At 38.2% G+C, this 26,878-nt stretch overlaps 1 protein-coding gene and 1 long non-coding RNA gene across 8 annotated transcripts in view; both read left to right on the forward strand.

Annotated features, from left to right (window-relative positions):
• Positions 1–2,015: 2,015 nt before the first annotated feature.
• On the forward strand, positions 2,016–11,319 carry LOC138108153 (uncharacterized). Its single transcript, XR_011149885.1, has 4 exons — positions 2,016–2,157; positions 7,370–7,432; positions 7,944–8,086; positions 10,220–11,319. It is a non-coding gene; the product is annotated as an uncharacterized lncRNA (long non-coding RNA).
• A 4,030-nt stretch (positions 11,320–15,349) lies between these two features.
• Positions 15,350–26,878, forward strand: part of FMN2 (formin 2) — a 172,901-nt gene continuing 161,372 nt past the window's right edge. For 4 of the 7 annotated variants that reach the window (XM_069010362.1, XM_069010367.1, XM_069010370.1 and 1 more), the window contains exons 1-2: positions 15,358–15,437; positions 15,679–15,852. The gene's annotated coding sequence lies outside the window, so the exon portion shown is untranslated. Of the gene's footprint in view, positions 15,438–15,678; positions 15,853–26,878 lie in introns of all 7 variants that reach the window. The other 3 variants (XM_069010363.1, XM_069010364.1, XM_069010366.1) reach the window with 3 other exon arrangements.

A 26,878-nucleotide genomic window follows, 5' to 3' on the forward strand; every position in this document is an offset into this window, starting at 1 on the left:
CATTAAATAATTCGACCTAATTCATCCTGGCTAAACAGACTTAGTTAGCTCAACCCTGCTGTTAATCTTTCTTCAAAATTCTCATTAGCATCAATGGAAATTCTAGAAAGAGAAGATAAATCAGTCTCTCATTATAGGACAGATAAATAACACTTTGGGTTTATATTTCTAGCTAACAAATGTAATCAAATTACTTAAAATATAAACACTCAAAGCCTGTTCTGTGCCCTCAGGGAACCCCTTTATCCCACTGCAGTAAAGCTGCATATAGCAGGATATAATCCACTATTACAGTCAAAAATATATGGGTGTATAAGACTAAACATCTTAAAAAAAATCATACTGTAAATGATGTGATTGAGTGAAACTGTATGTATACTTTTAAGTCTTCAGAATAGTTGAAGTTTTAACTTATTTCAAATTTTTAAGTTGAAATCTATTCATATTTGGAAATTTTGTACAACCTTGTAAAGTTAAATACTATGTCACTGTAATTTATTTTTGTTGTCATATATTGACACATGCTCATTTATATATGAAGTGTACTGTTTATCAATTGCTTCTAAGGCAGCAATAAAAACATGAAAGTTGTTCTCATTTTCCTGTCACAGCTGTCATTTATATCCAGTACATTATTTAAATAATTATAATTCTGTTCCTTACCTAAACACATAGTGTCCTGAGTTCTTAACTATGTGTCTTCCAGTTCTCAGTGAACACCTGGGCTATTCTTGCCTGTGCTGCTGTGAAAATTTGGGGGTACACTTTGCAGAAGTCCTGGAAAGAGATTGCCACGTCAGTGCATCATTCCAAGAGGACATCAGAAAGTGAAGGGGAACAAAAAGTCAGAACTCCTCTTTTCCTACAAAGTTTGGTTTTACTTTTTAACTGAAAGGTTTCCATGTGATACCATGTGTATCAGCACCCCAGGCTCTCTGGAGTGTGGGGCATCCAGACCTCTTACAACAATGAATGTGGGTAGAAGTTGCAGAGCACCTTAAAAAAATCAGTTCCACTGTTGAGATTTGATTCCATAAAATAGCACTTCTCCAGTTTCCCTTCATCCTGAAGGAAAGGCTTTAAAACTTTCCTCCACAAACACAACCTGTAGAGGTCTTAAGTACTTTCTTCACCTTGTACACTATGGGATGTACCTGCAAATTCACAGCCATTTGGAGTGGTTGCACAAGTCCAACTTTTTCCTTGGTCCAACCCAAAGGCCAGGTGTGTAACAAGGTGCAAGTATATGTTCCATACATCAAGGACCATTGGTTACTATGAAATACAATAATCTAGAGACATTTAGTGTCATATCTACAGCCACTATAAAACAGAGGGCATGGGAGAAATGAACTTAACGGGAAGGGTTTCCTACAGTGATTCAACTTCTTTTTCTCCTTGCTGATCTGAGGAACATAAATGTAAAGGAAGCTCAAAACAATAAGTGTCACTTTATGTGATGTTCTCTGCAATAAAGTGCTAGAGGAAATAGATAAAATACAAGAAGACAAAGACAAGGGCCTGGACATTGACCACAGATAATAGAAAAGGGAAACAAATGTTGTGAAATGTGTTTGTTTGCTTTTTATGGTTACTGCAAAGGTGGATTATTTTCTTGTTATATGTAATTTGGCATCTGCTTGTGTCATGAGCCTTTCTTTTACATCACTATCAAATTTCACCTGTTCATTTTCCTTCCTTTTGTTACAGGATGGAATAGATTTTTTGTCACCCTTTCAGGAATGATTGTGAACTGTGGATCACAGAATAACTCAAGCAGCTGGAGCACAGCTGGATGCAGTGAGCAGCTGAAGGTGCCACTCCTCCAGCCCCAGCCAGCTGATCTACAGTGAGCTGCTCGTGCCAGGCTCAGGAGGGAGATGAGCGGCACCACACACTCTCAGTTACAGCTGAAAGTGGTAACTCTCCACCCAGATTAGGAATGCCTTCACAGCTGATACAAACTGACCTATTTATGCTGTAAGAGATGAAATAAAGAGTGGGGGTAAGGAAAAGGGAGTTTGGGTTTTTCTTGTAGTGCTTTGTGTGGCTGACATGGGCTGGTAACTTTGTTGGCACAGTCTAAAAGAAGGCCTGGCTATTGGAATGACAGTAGTAAAAGACCTGTCTTGAAAAGTCTTGTTGCTGCGTTCAAAGGTCAGTTGCTTCAAGTAAGGCTAAAGCAGTTATAGGTTAAAATCCTGGATTAAAGTTTCAAAGGTGCTTTTATGCAGTTCTAAAGAAACTCTGGGTTGGGACTAGAGTAAACTCCTGATGTGTGTACCTTGAAATTGTATAGTCCAACTGCTGCTCAGAAGCCCAAATAAAAGTCCTTATGAAGCTATTCATTCCAAATTCTCTGAACATCCTCAAAAAAAAAGTCTGTGCACTGCTTTGACCATAGCAGTGTTCCCTGTGGAAACTTAGTGGAAAAACAGGGAAAAAATGAGAAGTGGATATAACTGTTAACAAGAGAGATCTACTAAGAGCAGAGAGAAGGATGATATGGAGCAACTACAGGTGTGTGGATACTTGTGGTTTTATTATGTTTTTCATTATTCTGAATTATTGTAGCTGTATAGTCCAAAAATGAGTCTGAGCCCGCTGCCTTGCTTTTGCAGCTGTGCATTCTTTGCCAGCATCTTCCCTTGTGAGAATAAACACCATTATTTTGTTGAAATGGAGGGAAGGGGGAAAAGAAGAAAGGATGTTGCATGGAAGAAAATGATCTCAGGCTTTTGCAGATTTCATTTTAAGAAATACTATCAGATTCAGCAGCTGTTCTTTGACTTAATTTGTAATGAAATTAATTTTTCCTAATTCTCAAGCCTAAGTCTGATCCCTTCTGAATAGGCATATATTTTGCTTGAGTGATTTGCAAGAGTAATAGCACATATAGAATATCTAGCCCTTCCCATCCTGGTTATTTTTAGGAAAATAAGGGGAATGACCAGATAGCAGATGGTTGGTTGAGATAGAATATCTCCAATGGTAAGAACTATTTAATTGTAATAAAAATTAACTGCAAAGATATAGGAAGTGTACAAGGAGACCAGGTCTACTACATCACAGACTTTCTGTTGCAGAAAGCAAAAGAAAATAACATCTTGTCTTCAGTCGTCTGAGCATTCTCATAACTTTTTGAGTGGTGTGAATTCTCTATCTGTCAATACAGGGTGTTGTTAACCTTGTTTTGAATGCCTTTTTCAGAGGAGACCAAAAAGGAAAGGAACTGCAAAAGCAATCTCTCAGCTGCTGTAGAGTAGTGCATGGCTCAGTGAGTGGTCTAACAACAGCTGACTTACAGTTGCTGGTAGTTCCTTGTCAGAAGACTTACTCAGAGCTACCTGACTGGCAGATCATCTAATCTACATGTGATCACTTTCTTCAACAATTCCTTCATATTGTAGATAGTCACCATTTTAATGACATACCAATACATTTTTAAAAACTTTAAAACCTGGCTTCCAGCTATTGTTGTCTATTAACAACAGCCCAGTACTACACTATAGAATGGTTAAAGCAATGGATTAGACAAGTTTTGGGTAAGTTAAATTTGCTTTCAGTTCATCTGCTATTTTTGGGAAGTGACAGAAACAGGGCACAATTCTTTTATAAACCTGGGATACTTTGAGCTAACTGAGCTGAAGACAGGACAGCCAAAAGTTAGGGGAGGTGAGGGAAGTTAAATTTAACTGGAATAGTTTAATCCTGAAAAGTTTTGGCTTCTTTCCTGCTATGTGAAGGTGCCTAGGGAGATTCTTGATGGATTCAATTCTGAAGCTGCTTTCAAGCTAGGACAGTGACTCCAAATAGGCAAGGTAAAATTAAAGCCCAAGAATCAGAAGCTGTGATACTTTGCTACACAAGGGATGCCTGCCAGCTCAGATGGCACACAAAGCACAGAGAGGTCTGGCTCTTCAGCTGAGCCCATTCTCTTGCAAGGAGGGAACTGGGTTATGTTGACATTTTTTGTCTTCAGCGACAAGTGTGTCAGATGGGAGGAGCATTATAGGCCATACAAGGACATAATCTCTGATTGTGTGTGTATGAAGACTATACAGACCATTATTCTGTCATAAGGAACAACACAGATAACATCACAACTGATAAATGTGTGCAACAGCTGGCAATAGAGCACACCCTATCAGCACCTCCTTACTCACAGAGCACAGCAATTGCAACTCTTCTTACATGTTTTAGAATGATTATCACTGGTAAATGGTTTGTTGCTTGTGGTTTAGCTTTTGTGGGACATGTAATACTAGAGTCAAGAATTATCCAAAGAGAGGAGGTAAGTGATTAATCATTCAAGACAGTCAAGGAGCAAAGGCTGTGAAGCTCCAGATGATGTTGAAGAGAGTATCAGTAGGAATGAGTATTAGAAGCATTGATTTCTTCTATTGCCAATGAGGAAAGCTTGAAAATAACTGAACCAAATGACTTGGCTGGCAGTAGGAAGGTTCTGTTTGGGATCATGATGTAGCTTTAGATTCAGTAAGTGCACACCCATAAATTCCAGCTAAAATCCACAAGGATGTTCAAAGACCTGAGGATGTAAAGATGCGATATTTAGTGATGTATTATGTATTGCTTATAAGAGTAGAAGTTGTTTCAGGTGAGCTTCATCTGGACTGTTACACAATGACTCATCTAATGTAGATATCTAACAACGGCCCTCATGAAAGAAGGTGTTTGTCTCAATCACCTATAGTCATCTCAACAATTAGCTCAGAATAATATTTCTGTTTGCAGGTATTTCAAATTAAAAGTTAGGATTCACCTTGCCATTAGTTGTAGAGGGGAAACATCACCACATAAAAAGAACAGGAGCATTTTCCCATCAGTTTGTTTTCTTACATCGTTGTTGCCAATACTTCATAGACACAAATAAGCCTGGTGTATGAGGTCAGTGGTTGCTTGCTCCAGGTAAGCCCTAGATTGAAAGCTAGATGGCTTCAATAAGGTGTCAGTGTGCTCAAGCACATCCATAAGCCCTGCTGGTTGTATACTTGCTTTCAAATCAGACCTTGCTCACATCTAGCCAGGCTGGTTAGATGAAGTGAAGGTAGGTCATCCAGCAGTGGGCTGTGTGCTCCCCAGTTGTAGTGCTTCACATAGGTTTCTCTGGAAACTCCTATGCCACTTTTGGCATCCCTGTGTTAGGTAAAACACTTAGGTACACTCAATCCTAAATTACAATTTTGAAGTGTCCTGTATATGTACAAGTAAAACATACAGAGTTATTATACAAGATTACAAACTCTGTTTTCAATTACACCTGTGAGATACAAATTTGATCATTCCCAAAGTTTGGCTCATGTTAAGCTCTGAGGATTTGGTGTGACACTAATTGTAAGAAGAGGATAAGGTTAATTACAGCAAAGTAAACTGACCTAGTAAGAGAAACAAGATCCTTTAATCCTGTAAACATACAGATCAGTTAATTGCTAACACAGTTGCTACCAATTGCTCCCTCCCTTGTGGAGGGAGAGGCAGACAGCTATGTAGTCTCAAAGACTGTTCCAGTTTCACAGATAACATCTCACAGAAGTAAAGCAGCTTGCCCGGGATTCTAAACCAAGCTGGTGGCTGTAGCCCTGTATGCCAGCTCAGGGAGAACCCAATGAGGTGCATGCTCTGGCTCTTTGTGTTTTGTACAAAAGGTGTTTTATGAAGAAGGAAATAAGAGGTCCTAGCTGGAGAAAAGTGTGTGGGGATGAAGTCGTTTTTCACACCAAGAAACATACTGACCAAAACTATGTTGGAGCTCTTACCGCTAAAATCACTGAGCAGGGTACCAAGCAGCCCATAGTGAATAGCTGTGGGAAAAAACCCAGAAGGAAACAGGAAATCAGAGGATGCAGCTCTGGAGAAATTCAGAGCTGTTATCCATGCATCTGGAGAAGGCAGTACTCAGTATAATGGGCTTTTGGACTTGGGGGTCTGTGTGGTCCCAACAGCAGCTTTAGCCTTCAGAAATGTTGCACAGCAAAGGTGAAGAGTCAGTGCTTTGACCTTCTAAGAAAAAGGAAAGCAAGGGAAAATGTATATTGATTATTAGAGAGAAGGTGAAAGACTGCCTTTAAAAACATTCTTGATCTTGGACTCTTGCTTAAACAGAAGGCAAGAACTTGTAGTTTGCTCAGAACACACAAAAATCAGATATCGACCAGAATTAGTCTCTGCAGTATTGAGCTCAGAAAGGCTATTGGCCAGATAAGCATGGTCTTCTGCCTGAACTTATACATTGTGTCTAACTATTCATTCCTCTCTGTAAATGTTTACTTTTAGCTTTAGAATGGTTACTTACAATGCATTCTTTGGGCATAGGTGTTGTGGACTTCTTTGTGTTAATATTACCACAACAGCAAGAGACGGTGCATTTTTCTGTTTTGTTTTTGTATGATTAACAGAGAGCAGCAAAAAATTAAAACAAAAATATTCAATTTTTATTTGTACTTGTAAACTCCTTTTTGTATGCAAATATATATATATATGAGGGTTTTATTGCAGGATAACTCCAAAGGCTGTGGTAACATTTAGTACATGTCAGTATTTATTAAGGATGGGCACTCCTACTCACAAAGCATTAGCCACCTCATTACACATGCATTAAGAGAACAGGTTTTGGTAAGAGACAGCATCACATGCCTTCCTTGATAAATGGCATGTGCCTTGAGAAAAGTCCTGTCAGATATGGGAAATGTATGGCAGATGTCTGGGAGCTGCTCTGTGAGCAGCCTGGTGCTGCTGATTAAAATTCCACTAAATTGTATTAGCAAGTAGGTTTGCTATTGCCAACAAGAAATGAAATCTTTCAGAATCAGACACCTATGACAATATCCAGAGCAGCAGTGTTTATATGTGACAGGGCAGAGGAGCTATTCCATTTCAATAAGGAAGAAATATACGCAAGCATCGTGGCAGCCAAGGTCTGATCTTACAGAAACACTCTGACAACCAGTAATGTAAGCAGGCTTCCTCTGAACATTTTGGGAAGAATGGTAGCAAGTGAAGGCAAGCTGTGCAATTTGCACACCCTCTTTGCAGTTATGCCTATGCACCACAGTGAAGGCATTTGCTTATTAACAGCACAACTGAGATAAGAATTTGGCTGTGGGACTCAAGTGGAAACCTCTGCAAGTAGCCACAGGGAAAGGATGGCGTGACAAGGAGAGTGTGCTGAGTTTCACAAAAGCCTCCCAGCAGCCATGAGTGAGGCAGTGGGGACTGTCTGCCTTGTCTGATAAGGCACAATGCCTTAAATAAACTTAAATCAAAATAATGCTCTTGTCAATCTATAGTAGCACTATCTTTACAAAACTCAATAGTGAGAGAATTAAAACACTGTGCCATTTTTTTTCAGTCCCTGAGGCTAGAAGAGTTGGCTCGAAGCAGAGTCATCTACTGATTAGCACAATATTCTAAGGTAACATTTGGAAACATGTCATTTTAATTGTACTCCTGAAACTGAATCCCTCCATTTTTTTTTTGAATTACACCGCAGACTCTGTCCCCACTTCCCATGTTACATGATTACATTGAAATGTTTTGCTACCTGCATCTTGAAATATTTGATCTTCATGGATTAAGGAATCTTGGCCCCTTCTGCATAGAAACCCCTGCAAAATTTCTGGGGGAAACTTCTCTTCATGGGGTAATGCAAAGAGATGCTGATTCATGATCTATTTCAAGGTTCAGTGCTTCTTATTATTCCAGCAGTGCCCAGCTGTGAGCCCAGTTGTTGACCAGATGCACTTAGTATATTCCAGGTTCAGATTTGGGGGAATAAAACAGAACTTGCTGCACAATTCTGATAATTTGAAATTATAATCTTAAAAGAAGTCAAGTGCAGAAAACGTCTTTTCATGTACTCAGAAAAAAAACATTATTTTCCTCTACTTTGATCAAGGGGATTTTATTTATTTATTATTTTTCAGAGTATGGATATTGTAGCCATGACAACAGTGGGTGCCTAGATGAAAAGTGTGGAGATGCAACAGACATGTCAGAAATACGTTATTTGACATGATAAAAGAGTCCTTCAAGACCTTTGAGTCACAAAACTAAAGTCCCTTAGAAGGTATTTTAGCTCATATTATTTTCAATGAAAGAGGGGCAGGGTAAGCGCCACAGGAAATGAATGGAAAAAAAATCCCCAAACCTTTACTTGATCCCTGCATTCCACTTTCTAGGATCTCGACTGGTACATTAGCATTATAGTGCTTAAAAAATAGAAGTGAGATTTTTCTTTCCATCTTAAAATAGCAAATAATTTTAAAATTTCAGTTTCAATTAAATGTAACAACACAAATATTTTTGCAAAACCCTAATATGAAGGAGGGAAGGAAGGTCTGTTCCCTCTGCCCCTAGCTAGATATCCACCCAGCCAGAATTTAGGACTGAGGACAAAGGGACCCCATCAATTTCAGTGGGAATCTTGTGTTCAGTCCTTACTGGTTCTGGCCCTCAAGCTGTATTTCCCTATACCTGGAATCAGAATACAGGCCTTCTAAAGTGTTCCCAGCTCCTGGGAGCCTTAGCAGGTTTCCTGATTTAGTCCCATGTACCCTCATGTGCATATTAGGATAGGACACCTGCAGGTAAGTGCCACGCTGTCAGAACAATGAGGTAAGTTTTGGGTTGCTTACAAACTTCTGATGCCATTGCCACATTACTTGGGGGCTCACCCAGGAGGGGATCCCTTGGCTGACTTGATTGCAAATCCTTCTGTAAATCCAGACCGTAGAAACAACACACCTCATTTTTCGTCCATCACACAGAGATGCACATTTTTATCTCTCCCCTGTGAGCAAGCTCACAAACAGAGTGTACAACACTGTGTCCATGATGTAGGTTCAAAGTAAGGTTGACACTGAAGCTGTGTTTTGGTTTGCATTCAAAACCAAGGTGCGACGTGCAAGTGTGCTTATTTGCAATGGAATTAACTCCATTGTGGACAATGGAAGCCTCAGCCTCTATACCCATGGCAAAGGAGCAGTTCCTTATGCCTTTGCCTACCCATATGATCCACAGAAGGAAGATTTGCACGTTTGCCCCTTCTTACTGCATGCAATGCCTGAGCTGCAGCACAGCATAAATGCTGCCAAGCATCAAATGATCTCAGAGCCCTGTGCCCTGGGGAAGGCGATTGCTTTGTCACTGGGGTTGTGTTGCCTCTCCACACCGACCACATGACGCTTTTCCAGCAATGTTGTTTTCTCTGTCTTACCTTGTTTCAGAGTGTTCCAGGGCTCTCAGGGAACTTTGTGATCAACTGAGACAATGATGCCTTTTCCTGGTCTTAAAATCAAGAGTCATACACAGTTAGAAGGGGAAAAGGGATTTTACCTTGGTGTTTATTTTAAGAATCCTTAGGTGTACACATCCAGGTCATATGCATCAAGATGCACCCTGCCGAGTCTATCTCTGTCTCCCCCATCATCGGGTATAACATTATAGGTTTTACTAATTAGCATATCTATCAAAGAGCCCAATGAGAGGCTCAAGTGAGCCCCCCCTCCCCAAGGAGCCTTCCCCTGGATGGTTCTATCTTGGTTTACAGAATGTGTTCTGGAGAGGACCTTGGGGTCTGGGGCACACTGATCCCTAGCTATGAAGCTTCTAAAATGTTTAGTCTCTTAGCTTAACAAACAAGTCCAAGAATGTAGGCAAAAAGCACTAGGAATACAGAAGTTGTAAAAAGGTATAACAGGGGTATTAAAGAAAAGGCAAAAATCTTCATGGCACCAACAAAGTGATCAAAGCCTGAATGAGGAAGTTCTTAAGGTACTCTATAGGTCAGAAAATGTGGTTTTTGTACAAGATTACAATAAACCAAATTTTCATGCTTTGTGCTTATAGACTAAAGAGGTAAAGTCAGTCATTTTTCACTATTGCAAGACCTAGTATGTTCCTTACAGTGGTTGTAGGGATGATTTGTTCAGTCCAATACTTAGTCCAAACACTTTCCATTGCAAGTGATCCACAAAATGTCAGAATTAAATAACCATTAATTTTGTAGGCTTTAGCATGAAAATAAACTAAAAAAGATGGATTTGCTCCAATACAAAAAAATCTGTAAGTACTAGGCAAACATAAATCCATATATATAGAGCTAACCTTAAAATCCATATATATTTTATAATTTAGGAGATTATTCTTTACATGCAAGCCAACAGTGCCATCCACTGATTTTTCATATGTTTTCACACAGATATTCTTCAAGATGTTCTAAAACAACAGGTGATCCTAAAAGCATTTTTAAGGATGCTTGCCTAAAAGGAAAGAATCCTCTTGAACAGATCAACAAATAGTAAAGAAAAAAGCCTGTTTCATGGTGTGGTTGGATTTTTAATGGCTTAGTTCCTTATATCTGCAGGAAGCTGACCTGTATTAGTTAGACACTTCCTCATACCTTCCAAAAATTCCAATATCAAGAAAAAGTCGAAAGGTCAGATGGAACTGTTAGTACTGTTTATGAAATATTAGCCCTTATTCATTTATCAAAGGACCTAAATTTGCACTAGTATCATGCATGACTCTTTCAACCTGTTACATACTCTAGAGGGCACCCAGAAACCTGTACAAAATGAATCCTCTGAAAAAATCTGTTAAGTCACTCTCTCTCTGAGGGGAAGGTGTTTTGATCCAGGATATACAGTCAGTTTCCACACTACAAATGGAAAGGTCATGCATTAGCACTCCCAGAATTGGGGACTTTTAAAAATATTTATATGTAGTTAAAGGAAGCCAGGATGTAGGAAAAATTATTTACTTAACACTTTGGTTTTTAAGCCTTTGATGTTTGTGTTTTCAAATTGTGTTCTGTAGCTGTTACATGCTGGAATCCTATTTATTTTTGTTTGTTTGCCTTTTGATTGCTTACATAAAGGTGCCAATTACCACATAAGTATTTGAGATGCAGATCTATTTTTCTGTGGTCAATCATATTTATTGTAACTGGTCTTCTCAAGCATCACTTCTTAATTGCCTTTTGGAAGTTTGGTAACTTTCTATGTTGTTCAGATAAACATGTTTTATATGCCATAGTAATAAATGTGAGCATCCTAAAACTGACATAAAAGTAAAATTTTTAAATATTCTACGAAGAAATGAAGTTAGAATAATATTGAGGGAGGGTAGGAGGGAACAGCATAACCACCCTTCCTCCTAAGAGTCGAAGAAAATCACTTCTCTAATAACCCTTTAGAGAAGTAGTTGTTTTCAATTAAGTGTTTTTTCTGCAAACCTCAGCAGCAACATCTAGGTGGCACTGCATGACCATTTGAGAGAAAAAAGTGTTCTAAAAAGCAAAGACAGTATGAAAATATATCAAGATAGTTAATATCTGAATTTTTTAAAAAATTAGCTTGGTAAAAATTGATTAAATATGTTCTATTAAATTCACTTGTAGTCTCAAACATTAAATATATAGCTATATGAGTATCTGTATCTATATATCTATATATACCTACACCATATACACTCTCCAAATAAAAGAGTATGCGATGTTAAATGGTATTTATTCCTAAATTCTACTTTCTGAACAAATAAAAACCAAGAATGTACCTCTTTGGTAAAACAACTGTTGGTCATGGTTCTTGATACAAAAGTGAACATGACACAATGGAAAAGAAAACTTGTAACAGAGCTACTTAATATTGTTCCTCTGTTTTTTCTTCAAAGGCAGAACAATCAGGAGTTAATCATGAGGGGTCAGTGTCATCTTAGGGTTTTTCACTCTAAGCAAAATACACTCATCTTACTACAGCTCAAACACCCTAGTGTCAGGTCTCCAGGTGCCCAGGCAAGAGAATTGCTGAGACCTGAGGAGGATGACCTGAACACCAGTTCCACAAAATGTCTCTCTTTCTAAAGGCCACATAAATCAACGCACCTACAGACTCCTAGGAGAAAGGACTGAAGGAAGAGGCCCACCTTTATTTATGCTGGAGGGAGTCAGCGTCCCCTGTGCTGGATTCCCTTCCCTCTCAGCGCAGACTGGCTGTGCCCCAGGCTCAGCAAATGCACAGGAGCTGCCTGCTACCTCTCCTAGCTCTTACCCTTCTCTAACTGGTGGCCAGAGTGTTGCCCTGGCCATATGGACAGGGAGCTTGGCCTTTTCCACGTTTCCAACATATTTAGCCAATTCCTACTCTGCGAAAGCACTGTGCCACTGCTAACTCGTCTGTACACAAGGGCATGCCCCCTTTGTTTAGAAAGCTGCCCTCCAGGGGGAGGATGAAATTCTGAATCCCATGTACTCCGATACACCTATATCAGAAACTGAAAACTGTTGAGAGATTACCTCAAGCTTTAGGATTTCTGCTTGTTGGGTTTAGGCAGCTTTTGTTTAATATTATAGGACAAGGAGTTACCACTTTCAGGTAACAACAGGCTTTAAACAACAGGCTTTAAAGCTTTGCACCATTTATGTGGGCCACTGACATTAAGAAAGATCTTTTTTTTTCTCCTAGTGCAAATGCTTTAATTTCAAAAGTATACATTAGTATATTGCTTCCTTCAGGATTAAATAACCCAAAAACTAATTGCCTCTAGCCTATATAATCTTTCTTTCTGCCCTGGCAGGAAAGGATCATCATTTTTTCAGCCTGCTTTCCCTGTTAAACCCAAATGACAAATAAAAGCACTATAACTTCTCAACAGTCTCATCATCATACCTGGGGTTTTTCATATTCATTTCCAGGTATGAATTTTTATCATATAATTTTAACAGAAAAAGATAACTCTTTTCGTAAGAGAAAAGAAGTAGAAGAACAAAGGACTGGGGCCTAGAGAAAAAGAGCATCTTTAGGATATACAAAAAGTGGGATGAGAGAAGGAGCCCAGGAAAGGAAAACTGGGGAGCAGAAAGAGAAATACAGTGATTTCTAAAAGCTGCAGAACCAACAGCTTCCATCAGTTTGGTGTTATGCTGCAGTGTTTTCCTAGTGCTCCACTGTCTGGAGTTGGATGGTTATATGAAATTGCCTATTTGTTTGGTTTAGGGGAGAGAAAATTAATTCAAAATATATGGGCTATATTTGATTAATAGTAATTATTCTAAATAAATTTCTTGCTTAGCCATATTTATTTATTTAGATGTAGAAGAAAAGAACATAATATTGAACAGTAAAGAGACCAATATAACCTTTCCTAAGTGCTGTCCTGCTGACATCACTGGCAATACTAACCGGGAGATGGATTCCCAATTTCATCATTAGATTTTTAATTTGGTTGCTAAGCCTAGCTCCACTTAATTATTTGCTGTATCAATAAATGTGAAAGACAACCCATGCCTGTGGACTGTTTATTTTTCCATTATGCTATTTTGCCAATCAAACTATGCAGAAAAGCCTAACAAATGCATGTGAAACCAAATGAAACAGACATTCTTAGTATCATCTAAAATGCACAAACATGCACAAAGTTTTTCACAGCTTAACTCTAACAACTTTCTGATGAAAGTGTAGCTGGTAGAGTCATAACCAGAGATAGGAACCTACAGCTTTTTTTCTGTTCAGCCATCCACATGCTTGCCTTTATACAAATACTGGCACCTTATTTGATTAAAAGGTAAGTGTAAGAGCTGATATATGTATTCTCATACTGGGGCCATCACCCTTACTCTCATGGCTGAGTTAGTTTGTAATGTTTTTGGTTAAGTGATAGAAAAATCAACTTTGTGCAGGCGTAAAAGTCTACTACATGTGTGCTCGTTTATACCACATTTTGGGACAAAAATATGAAGTTATTAAATTAGTATAACAGTAAAACCTTTCCAGAAGTTAATGTAGGAATAATTTAATAATCTGTCGGCCTGCTTTTAATTGAAATGAAGTATTTGCCAGTACCCAAATAAAAATATTTTCCTGGAAATTAATCTTGATTCTAATTACTGTGTGGTGTCACAATCTCCTGTCTTCACTATTCTACCTGCATCCAGCTCCCTGTGTAGGCAGCACCTTCCCTGTTTCATAGCTGTGAGTTTACTGAGCCTCACCAAGCATAATTCTAGTGCTTCAGAACTAAGATGTTAACCAGATGTTATTTATTGTGCACGAGACAGATTTTTCTCCATTTTTTAAGACTAGCCCAAACAGCGATGATTTAAAAGACTTTTTATGCACGGGGAAATCTGGTGTTGCTCATAGATGTCAATGCCAAAAGACTGGGGATCATACTGCTACTATCCTAGTTGCCTTGCCAGCCTACAGTGAATGGCTCTGGACTGTAAAGCCGTGTTACATCTGTTCTGCCTAAAACAGCTCCAGAAGAACTCAGTGCCAGCCCTCACAGTTTTGCATTTCACCATGCAGGCAGAGCAGAGAGGATCTGCTACCAGTGAGGAGGCAAAAAGCCCTCCTGCTCTGCCAACAGGACTGCCAATCTTATGGGAAGGCATTCAACAGCTCCCTCCTGCTTGAAAGAGTGTGGTTGTTTCTGCAGCCCAGAGCACTTCATTTAGCAATATGCTAAGTCTCCTGCCTCACAGCCTTGTGTGCCTGGCTAAGCCCTGATCCCCCACCAGTCACAGGAGGCACACAGCTGGTCCTGGGCTGGGGAGACCCTCCTGCTGCCATTGAGTAAAGAATCCTGCTGGAACCCTCCTCTCAAGGGAGCCAGGCTGATGGTCATGCTCTTAAGGAATGCCTGCCACTCCAGGCCTTTCCTACCATGGGCTGTGATCCAAGAAGCAAAGGGAATAGAAATAAGTTTGTGCCGTATTCATCCTACCTAAACCCTTTTTGTCTCCTATTCTAGTTTCTTTCTTGCCTGCTTAATTTTATTTATTTATTTATTATTTATTTCTTACTTATTTGTTTTATTTCTGCTATTTTCTCCTTTGCCCTGCTCTATTCTCCTCCACAATATTCATCCATCTTCCTCCAAATGTATGCCTGGTTTAAGCTGCTCACTTAAGAGCAATAATAATAATAAATAAAAAAAAAGTAATAATAATAATAAACAGAGATTACTATGATGTTTGTGTACTGTATAAGTTGCTATGCTAATAGCCTTTTAGCAGGAAAGAGTCTTTCAACTTATGCTCTTCAGGGAGCTCTTCTTTTCTCCCTTTCCTGTATTTTTCAGCCTTTACTGTTTTCTGGTTCCTCCCTGTAAAATCTTAATATGGCCCACAGAGAAAGCTACCTGAATATCCTTTGCTGACAGTAGTAATGCAGCCCTGACACAGGCACTGGGACACCTGTGGCAGAGTCAGGAGAGGTGGTAAAGAGTCACAGGTGCAGTTTCACAGCCCTGAAGAAATGGTAATTTCTAACGATGATTTATCAAAAGAGGGAAAAGTAGGTCTGACTTTCAGTGCTTAAACAAGACATGTAAGCAAAACACCTTAAAACCAAAATTTTATCACCTGGGTTCTTCATCCTTATCACCTTGGTTCTTCATCCTGAACACCATAGGAAAAGGTAAATGTCTCCGTATGTATTTATATTTTTTTAAAGGTAAAACTAAATTACGTCACTTTTTTTACCCTGATATTCACCAGTCACTCCTTAATTGTTATCTGTCTGACAGTGTACATGCATCTCTCTGGAAATGAAATGAAAAATCTTCCTTTATCCTCTTGTAAAGAAGCATTATCTAAATGTTTCTTGGCAGCTGATGATAAGTACACAGCCTGTAATACATTTCTCCAATTAATTTCAGGCAGAAAGCCAAATGTTACTCCCATTCAGTTTGCCAGACCTATAGGAGCTCTTAGATTCTGGCTATCTGTTTTTTGACCACTACAGAGGTGGAAGGAGTCAGTATTAAGTCTTGCCATAAGCATTTGATTGAATAGGAGGAAAAACTAGAGCCTCTGTGCTGATTCTTCTTAAGGTAAGTTTTGCTGTCATTTTAGTGAATTCCTTGGGTTTCTACTGGGTCTTAAGGTACTGTCTCAAGAAATGTATCTTTATATAATATTTATTAAAATCAGAATTGTTTGAAAGTTTGCAGGGGGTATTTTTACATTTTGTTAATTTTTAGACAATATTATCTCTGTAAAAGTTATTTTCACACCTTAAAGATGTCTTGCAAGAAACCTTTTGCAAACAGAAATAATTTGCAATGATTTTTTTAAACATGTTGTGTATACAGCTAATGTTTTACATCTTAAGGGCAGGAACCTTTTAACTGGAAGCAAAATGTAGCTTGCTTTATTTCAAACTTAAATACAGGAAGGTCTCCAAGTTCAAGAAGAGGAATATTGTGGAAAAACTTCATTCAGGCATCTATCTTAACATATTCAGACATTCAACATATTGCTCTGGAGGGAGGAAAATGCTCATAAGGAAATTTGGTTGGTTTTTTTTAAACAAGGAACTGAGCCCTGAATGAAGAAAAGTAATTGAAGAGTGAGGAAGCGGCATATAAAGTATACAAACTGTACATCAAAATAATGTGCTTCTGGTCAGTGGGAAACTTCAGGCTGGTGGATGAGTTTGGAAAGCAATGTGAAAACCTGTGTAGCCTCAGGTTTAGGTAGGATATGTTTTTGTAATAAACCTTAGAGAACGTAAACCTGCATGGCTGCTGGCACATGGCATCTCCATCTCTTCCCTGAGAAACACCTAAAAGGAGATGCATCCACACCCAAATCTTTCTCTGTCCTTAAACAGTGTCTGTCTTGTTTGGCACTACCATGAAGGTGCAGCTTTAGACTTCTCTGACAAGTGGAGTCTGAGGATCAGCTGGGGCCCCAAAACAGGGATACAACTTTAGTTAAGGCAATGGGCTTTTTTGTAAGGATTATAGTCTTCAGTGACTTGGACTCAGGCCTTGGGCTTGAGGAAGTTCTGTTACTTGTTTCACAGCTTTTGGAAAGGCACATTGTCTGTGCATTCCTTCATACTTGTAAAAGGGACAAAAAAATACCAAGGTGTCAGTGAGGCTGCTGTTGCTGGGGAACCCTCCTGATTCATGTGTTTGCCAAGCATGTAGAGCATTACATACAAGTTCAGCTGTGTGAATTACCCAGGATCTGCCCAGAAGACAATGACTAACACTAGAATTAAGTTTCATTTTGAACTGTAAAACACTTTCCCAATCCCTGCAATTGTCAGGAAGAAGCTTCATGGTTTTCTATAAACAAAGTCAACAGCTTTACTTTCTTAATTATCAGCTTTCATCTTCTCTTTATCTGCTTGCTATCTTTCTCTCTCATAACAAAAGTTCTTCTTTAGAAGCTGCATGAAAGACCCAGTAGGCACAGTGTTAAAATCTGGAGCATATTCACTGGCAGGCACCTAATTTCTGAGGTAATAGGGTATTATCCCATATACTGGGATTATGATTCTCCTCAGAATCCCCTGCCTGGTGGTTCTCCCTGCAGCTGACAACAGCCAGTAGAGCAATGAAGTTGCTGTTTCTGGCTGAGGACAAGAATCACATGTTTTTCAATAGTGTAGTTATTGTAGACACATTCTGTACTATTTCTGGCCATTTGTGCTGTCTGATGGGGCTTTACTGGGAATTCTGCCTCTGCCTTTGAAATGCAGAACGTGATGTAAAGACCAAGTTGATACTCTAATTGGTTTATGAGTCTTTCTGTCTCCATAAAATAAGTGTTATCTCTGTACGGGCTACCATAAAATTTGATAATATCCATCTGGTGTTCTGAGGATGTTTTATATCACATAAAAAACTGCTTATCCAAAGTAACTGCCTTAACTTACTTCGCAGGAACTCTGACAAAACAGTATGTTCAGCAGTATTTCAGTAAATTAGTTTGAAATAATTATTTTATTATTTTATTATTATTATTTTATTATTATTATTTTACCAGGAAGTAAAATAAAGACTGAAAATTAAAGAGAAATTTACAGAGATTTATCACTTAATCTCTTATGGTTTTTTGTGCTAGAGAAATGAGTCACCTGGCAAAATATCCACAAAAAAAAAAAAAGGATATTAGGAGATTTTCTCTTTATTTCTCTCTATGTGTAAAGATATACTTCTGAGCAGTTATAATGACAGTGCAGACCTTTATGTTTCTCCATAATTTGGCTTTTTCCTGTGTCCTTTGAGTGCCTTCACTGAAGTGTGATTCTCTTCTATCTTGATCAACAACTCAGTTTAAACTGCTTAGTATTTCTGTATGCAAGAATTTCAGTGCCTGGACCATCACAAGTACCGAGGAATAACACACCTAACAGAACCAAGAAATCAAATCAAATATTGTATCACAGGATTTGACAGCAGTGAAAGACCTTGCCCAGTACTGAACTTTCAAATTAAGGAAAGTGTACATACTGAACATATTTCCTTATGTTAAAACTAGTTTGTTTGCTACTTTGCACTTCTACAACATCAAAGTGATGTGTTCCAAGTTAAAGTTCTTAAGTCACATGTGTGGCTTTCAGTCTTAAGGCCCCATTTTGGTAATGGGGGTAGGATTAGAACTTGTTACAGCTAAGTACTCTGTGATCCTTCAAAATCTGATGTAACATCCCATTTGCCGCATATGGGATCTTCGCCTCTGGAAAGATTGAATTACATATAGAAACCAGAGTTCTGACTTCTTAATATTGAGAACTTCTGCAAGATTCTTCTTCAAAAATGCTATTGTACTTGGCAACTCAGTTTTCAAGAAATAACATTTGGATGCTGCTTTGGGCAGTGGAAAACCATTCTGGTATTGCTATCCTAGGCATGACTTCTGGCAGGGCAATGATTTTAATGCATACTGCCTTCTATTTCTATTTCACCAGCATTAAATTTCTACTTACATCCTCAGCAAAAACCAAAAAAAAAAAAAACCAAAAGACCCCCTAAAACAACAGAAAAAACCTGAACAAAAATCCACAAATAATCAAGACAAAATAAAATCAAACAACCAAAAAAATCCTATGTTCTCTGGCTCTTTTACTGCTGTGATTTTCTAGACAGTAGTACTAAATATGGCAATTTCACTATATTATTTTCTCCTGAAAGATAGGAAAAGCCAAAATCCACTTTCCCCTCTTGACTCTTTGTAACACTTGGAGACATGTTGAAGCAAAACACATCCATGTAGGTGCTTTTCTTGTAGGGCGTTAGTTCGTATCATATTTGTCTAAACATTAAGATAGAATCATTTGATAGTTGGAGGAAAATTATTTGCACCTGCAGTTAAATTAGCTTATGTAGTGCTAAAGATACAAAATCCACCCACATGTGACTCAGTAAAAGATCAGTGCACAGCCCCCTGTGGAGGGTTGAAACCAGGATTGTAAGTTCAGGTGATCCCACACACAGTCTGATAATTGAAGTGGAGGGAGTTCTGTAGATCGGTGAGATGGAGCATATTCAGTATCTGTTTAATTTGCCGTGGTGACGGCCCTATAGACAAAATTAAGTCAAAAGTAAATTTTCCCATTCAATTTCTGAAGCAATCTTGCCAGAACTTGCGGGTGGTTTTTTGTTGGTTTTGGTTGTGGGGTTTTTTTTGGGGGGGTGGAGGGTGTTGAGATTTTTTTAAACAATTTTTCTGCCTGTCCTGTAGCTTCTTATATTGCTCATGCTATTTTCCTTCTTTTCAATATCTTTGCTTCATAAGCTGTCTTCATGAAATAGTCTCAAACGATGTCTTCATGATAACCTTGCTAACCTATCCTGCTTACCCACTCTGGCAGGAGAATTCCCCCTGTTTTGAACTGTGGATTTTTCAGATGGTCATGATGTCTTTGTCTAATTTAGTGTCTTAATAATGATGATGCTGTAAATATGAGGGTGGCGAAAACAGTGAGCTTGTTAATATCCTTTAGATCTAGTCCTTTAAATCTAATATTGGGGGAAGAAATCTCATGAAGCAGGAATAGTGTGGTTTCACATGGCTGTGTTTGAAGTTTGCTGGAATTCTTTATTCTAGAGTATGGAAGTTTCACACCTCTTGGCTAAAACTATATATTGTTTTAAAGAAACACTTTAGCTGTAATATAGACTGAAAATGACAAATAAATAGTTACATCTCATGCGCTCAAACTAAATGAAACAACTCTTCTACTCGCTGCCTCATTGTATTTAACTTTTGGGAGGTACATGCAGGGTCATTCCCAAGAACTGTATATGTTTCAGGGGAATTTTCAAAATGAATTACAAGATCATGTCTACTCGCAATTACTTGCAAGCATCAGACTGATTTGCCAGTGTGGGTGCTACACCAAAAGGATAGTAGCTCTTACTGAAACACCACACTCCAACCATTTCTGTGGAACACCAACACTGGCTGTGTAGCTCATTCTTATTCAGTGTAACATGCTGCTGGTGTCCAAAATGGTTATGGAGGAGGCAGTTTCCTGTCAGTAATTCATCCTTGAGGGACATCGTTAATTTAGACTACCGCTAGATTCTGAACAACAAGTGTCATTTACAAAGGGATACTCTTTGCTTCTGTCTTTTGCTCATCCAAACACAAAAAATTAGCCCCTTTCTGACAAATGTTGGATGAACTTAATGTAGAAATATGATACAGGTAATCTGTGCTTAGTTGGGAAATCTGATGGCCACTAAATATGTATAGGCTTTCCTGCATAACTTGCACTAGTCAGCAGGATTTTACCAGCTATGTTAGAACAGCTAGTCACTGCACACTTACCAATTTATTATTTCTCCTGTACCTAGCACAGAGTCTTGGTTTGACAGTCGCTTGGTTACCTTTTTAGTGAAGGTGCAAGAGCTGTGGGAATCATATTAATGGGGAAAGAGGAAATATATGTCTTCTTTTCCTCTGTTTTTCCTTAGAAAAATACCAACATTCTGCTCCCAGAACCATGCAAAAGTTATAAACAATGTGCATGTATTGGTTTTATCTACATTTATCTGGCTTGGAGTTATTTCTTCCTCTATCCCTGACCTTAAAAGGGAAAAGGTTTCAAAACTTCTAAATGCTCCTTGTAGGCTTCAAGAGGTTCTTTGATTTTTTTTTTTTTGTTCACATTAAAAGGACAGAGGGTGTAGAAAGAATGTATCTCAGATGGGAGGAAGGCTTAAAATAATCCATGTAACTTCCATTTACACTTGGGGGAATGAGAGTCTGTCAGCTAAGACTTACCCTGCAATACAATGATTCAGGGACAGAGCAATACCCCTTGAAGGTCACTTTCTGAGCATGAGACTTCCTTAGAGCATGAAATGAATTGGAACAGAGAGCTGTATTCTGGGTGTCTCCATTACTGCAGTCCTATGAAATGTAAACCACAAATCTGTCATCTTCCCTGCCCCCTCCGATGCAGAGCTCCTTCAAATTAAGACAATGAAAATAAATCACTTTACAGAATTAAAAAATGTGTTTAAAATAAATAAAGGGAGGGAAGGGAGCTTACTGGAAGCTTAGGTGCCAATCACAGATTTATTCTAATCCACTACTTTTGTCAGTTTGTGGAATTCATCCCATTTAATTTGTCAAACTCCAACACCCATTTAAAATTAAAATGTCAGATTCTTCCCTGATTTGCACACAAGTTCTACCTTAGTGAGACTGTAAAGACATAAAATTTGGGAAAAAAAACTTTATTCAATATGGTTTGCCCCACTACACAATATATAGTTATGTGACATATTACTATGAACACCTATGTTCCTCCAAATAAAACACATACCACACTTTCAATAACTTTTGTGCTAAGTCTTTTACACAGTGAAATTTCTTAAGGCATTTATGATTTATTTTTTTAAACATTCCTGCAAATGTCAGTGGCTGTTAACATCTGAATCAAACTGTTCCCAGTTCATGTGACTGGAAATGGTGCCCAGAGCAAAAAAGCCAGACATTCTGACTCTCGTATGAGTATAGTCTGTGTGGAAATGTTTCTACTGAGCAGAAGTAGAACTTGCTGAGTTCACATCAGAATACATTTTGGCAGGAAACAAGGTAAGGCTGCCTTATGACCACTTTATTATTATTATTACCTTTATTAAAGGTATGTTTGGGAAATAAATGGTCTAAGAGCTGAAGAAAAACACAATGACCTGCTAAATAAGGATTCTGGCTGGACACAAGGCTAAGTGGCTCACATGTTGGTGGCAGTATCTGAAACTTTTCTGGGATTAGATTGGAATTATCTCACAGGATAGAAGGCTGAATTTGGGGTTTTAGCTTATAGCCACTCCAGGGAGCAGTTCTGAACAGCCTCAGGCTCTTAAGAGGTTTTCCACCTTTTAAGTAGAAGGAATGCCACACAGCAACCAGCTGTGCATAAGGGTAAAGGGCATTTTTAGCAATGAAGACTGAAAGAGATAAACTGAACTCTATGCACATGTGAATGAGATTTATTTGGAGTGTTGCATGGGTGGTATCAAAGACAGAAAACTGTGCCAGTCAGAGATGGCTGGACTGGGAGCAGCTGTAGACTTGCATTTGCCTCCAAAGGTGTTAGTGCAGCTAAATATATTTAAAATATAACACTTGACATATGCACATACTTTCAGAGAAACTGGAAGGTCTAAAAGCACAGCAGAAAAGCTGTAACTGAATTCCTAACTCCCCATGAAGCTCCAGTCCAAAAGAGAAAAGCTTTTTTTGTTATCATTGTAAAAATTTCGATCATAATTAAAGATTCAGATGAGTTCTCTAAACTTTATCTGTCATTTAGGAATAAGCCTTTTTTAAGACTAACCACTGGATGGCCAATGTAGATAGTTAGGGTATGTGTTTAGACACTACTTTACTGAAAGAAGAAACAGGGAACAGTAATTAACTCTTTCTCTCCAGTCTCCAGCTACCTTCTCTCGTTGTTACCCGATACTGTTTGCTTGTTCCTGGCTACATGGAAGCAAGCAGTAGCTTCAGAACATGACAGCTGTAGTCCTTTGTGCTTTGTTTCTCTTCTCTTTGCTTTGCATCCTGCTTAAAGCATGTGCGCAAGAGGAGAGGAACAGGATAGAGAAGCAGCTCCACCACACAGGAGGTTCACTGCTTTGGCAGGACAGCACTTGTGTTCCAGTGTAACTACAGGGCAGGGTCTTCAGGCTGCTCACATAACACTGGACTTATATTTATGGGACCCAGGCTACCTGACTGAATGGATGGATTGTTTGGGTTTTTTTTTTTCCTTTCATCCAAAATGTTCTTTCCTCCGTGCCTTTAAGTGGAGGTATTGTGGTGGCTAACTAAGAAAAATAGGTGTCAATAATTGGACAAAGGAGACTAATATTTCCAAAATAGCCTTGTTGTAGTGCCAAACTGTATGTGCTTGTCCTATCTATGCTGGATGTGGATTTTGTTTTAAAGAAAAATCCTCAAAGAAAAACATGATGAGTGTGTTAAATAAATAAATAGCAGATAATGATGCATTAGAGCAGCTCGTGTTCAATCTTCCAAGATCTGCAAGTGTTTTCCCTAAGCTGAATTGCTATCATTATCTTACCATTTTTAACTGATAAAAAGTTATGAGTTGTCTAGGGATGTTGAGGGAGAAGCAGGGGGAAATCTTACCACAGACAAAAAGCTATACCCCCCATGTTTAAAAATAACAAACCAAGTAGGTGGCTTAGTACATCAGACCTGTTTTATCTGTTTTGAGATGATAAATGAGGTGGCAATATAAACCCAGTTTCTGTGGATATTTCTTTAGCAGAAGAAATGGTGTAATATATATGCAAAAAGCCACAAACCACTGAAATAACTAATACCACATAATCGAAGTGATATCTGTGTGCCTGTAGAAACCAGTTGCACTCAAGAGTGCAGAAGAATTCAAAAGCATCTTGTTTTGAGGTTTTATTAAGAAATTTTTTAACAAAGAAGTCAGAGAATGTTCTTTCGTTAAGCCTTTATACAAATGGCTCTATAACAGAAAAATCTAGATGTGCCAGGCTTAAGTAGTGAGAACTTATTATAGATAGATATGAAACAGTCTTTGTAATCAATCCCAGTTACTGATATTCTTGGTGTTTACAAAGTATCTGTAAGATTTCTCAGTCTGATTAAGCAGATGACAACTCAAAATACCCCAAAACTCAGCAGTTTTCAAAGTTTATCGTCATACTGAACATATACAATGATTTTTGTGATTTATGTGTACACACATTCCTGACCTGGATCAAACTTCCTTACCATTTTTTTTAGTAAATTCATTTTGCAGCATAAGAAGAGAATTATTTGTTCTATCTCAAGATCTGAAGTCAAAAAATATTTACATGTTCAAAATTTTAATCCTTACCTATACTAAATTCCTTATAATGTCTTCACAATTGTACATACGAAAATTCAGTTTCTTTCCAATGCTTTAATCGTTACATTCTGATCTGGAGGTTTCTCTGCTTCATGCAACAGCCTGGGTCTTTAATATCTTTTCTATCAGAAATTTATGACTTTCTTCAGTGTTGTACTCTGTAGCGCAGCAGTTTATATACAGGCTATATTTCAATGGAGAGTTTAAATTTGCATTCTCTAAAGCTGCCTTTACATATACTCATTATAAATATTTCAAGACTCTCTTCTCTGTACTTATTTTCATGATAGAATTGGAGGAGAATGTGGAACGAAACGTAATCAAAATAGAATAATAACTCACAGCAGACACTATCATTAGAGGAATTTTTAAGTAACTTGACACTCTATCTCTTTGAAATATAAGCTATACTGCATGCTAATATTTGAGTAAGAGATAGTTTTCTAGGTCATGAACAAGATATTTCTGTCTTTTATCTGTATGCCTTCCTCAGAAAACAGTGGGCAGGATCTATTCATTTCAAGCTACAACAGGAGTACCAAGGGTTCTAGGACACATCTGGAGCAGACCCTAATTGAGGGATCAAGGCAGCAGTGTCAAGATACATATATACTTATAAATAAAGACAACTTTTGTGTGGGTTTTGCCTTAACGTCTCCCTGAAATCTTCCATGCAGTTAGGGCTTTAATTGGCAACATAAGCAGCCTATTAATACATTATTTGAGCGAATGCCAGTTTAAGGAACTGTAACTCTGCTGAGGACCATAGGAGTTGAATTTGAAAAGTATATATATTTTATGCTTTTTATATCTTTAAAAGTAATTATTACATATATGAAAATTTTCTGACTTACATTATCAGAAAAATCTTATATCCTGCATACTGCTAAAGAGATGTTTATTCACAGCTATTTCCAATTGACTTATTCCTGCCTATGCAGACAGTCTTGAGAACTGTGGTTTAATGGAAAGCCATCTGATTTCCTTTCTGGGACACAGCTGGATTTCCACATCAGAGGGAGTAATGTCAGACTCTTAATATAAAATTTCACACAGAAACTTTGGACTGCTTAGAACCCTGTTATGGCACTTGATATATTTTATATTAACACTGAGTTAGAAGGAACATAAGAAGCTTGTGTCTAATCAGATATTGACATAATGATAGAAGAAAAACAATTGTGTCATGAATAGTCCCTAATGGGAGTGAATAACAGTACGTTCAGTGGAGCGGAACAGAAAGAAAGCAAGATCTGTAAATATCCTGTCAAATTCTTTTCTCCTTGTTTCTCAGACTGATGTAAGATACTTATCTGACAAGATTGAAATAAGGTACATTTTCTAACATTGCATATTTCTTCTTTATCTGTAGATGTCTTGTGCCCTAAATTAAATAAAAAATAAAAATATAAATAAATGAAATCAAAATCAACAAAAATCACAAAGCAGACTCCCCAAAACCCCAGACTTTGTCTTCTGCTATGTTTACAGGGTCCTTAGAGCACAATGAGCCCTTGATCTATATTAGAGCCTAGTGTCAATATTGGTCCTGTCATGAGTTTCCTTCTCTTTTGCATACTCACATTGAGCTATAGCATCTTGCCACAAAAGTAGTACTGGTAACAGCAACGGCTGAAAATAAAGCTTAGTACATCAACGTGAGTAATTATATGTTTCTGCAATTGTGCAAGAGAAGTCCAGCACTTTGGTATTGTGAGGCAGCAAAGGTCTTTGCTTTTTCAGAGCTTGAGAATTCATGTATTTGGATGAAATAGAAACATGAGGCTAATTTCTACACCCACAGATAAGCCACACAGAAATCAGAGAGTTCAAGGCAGTTCTTCCTTATGATGTATTACAGAAAAGACTGATCTTCCATCTGTCTTCAGTTTTCCTTTTCCAATTCTTCCTTTACTTTCCTTAGTTTCTTTGTAACACTATATTGTGATTGAGCATTTCATGTCATATTCATCCCATGTCAGTGACACGTATGCTCTGTACTGTCCTGAGCTTTTGTGTAGCTTATTGTCCTTTGATTTGAATGTACTGACAGATTTAGCACTCTTTCTTTTCCCACTTTACACATACCTGCTGTAAACATGAAACAGCCACTTTATTTTACCAGGCCAAGAGTCTATCCTTTCCACATTAAGAATCTATTTCTAATTCATATTTTCTGGAAGGCTACTGGTATTTGTCCATCAAATACCTCTTTGCTGCACTGTGATGCAAAAGTGAAAGCAGTGAAAGGCAGGGGGAAGAGAATAAATGTAATTGAGTTAATGAGGTTATCCATGTGAGTCTACTTAGATTATCAGCTCTCTGGAGTAGGAATGATGTGCTTGTAGCACTTTGCTTAGTGTTTGGTGCAACTGGTCCCACCTTTGACTGACGTGTCTGTGAGCACAAAACACAGCTAACATGATAGCACACCCTGAACCAGGCATCCAGCACAAGACTGCTTGGAGTTGTGAGACTCAGTCAAAACAAACAAACCAACCCCCTTATCTAAGGACATTCATTAATGGGAATGACAGACTTGTGGAATTAAATTTCCCATTGCTTACTGTTAGAGTGTTTCCTATAACATTGTCTATACTGACAACTGCTAGAAGCTTGCTGTTGAACCAGATGTATCTGCAATCCAAATCCCTTTTTTTTTAATTTTTCCAGTAATATATCCTGAAATATTTCAGTATCTGTGGATATTG

This window comes from Aphelocoma coerulescens, chromosome 3 (genome assembly GCF_041296385.1).
Source record: "Aphelocoma coerulescens isolate FSJ_1873_10779 chromosome 3, UR_Acoe_1.0, whole genome shotgun sequence".
In the NCBI taxonomy this organism is placed as follows: domain Eukaryota; kingdom Metazoa; phylum Chordata; class Aves; order Passeriformes; family Corvidae; genus Aphelocoma; species Aphelocoma coerulescens.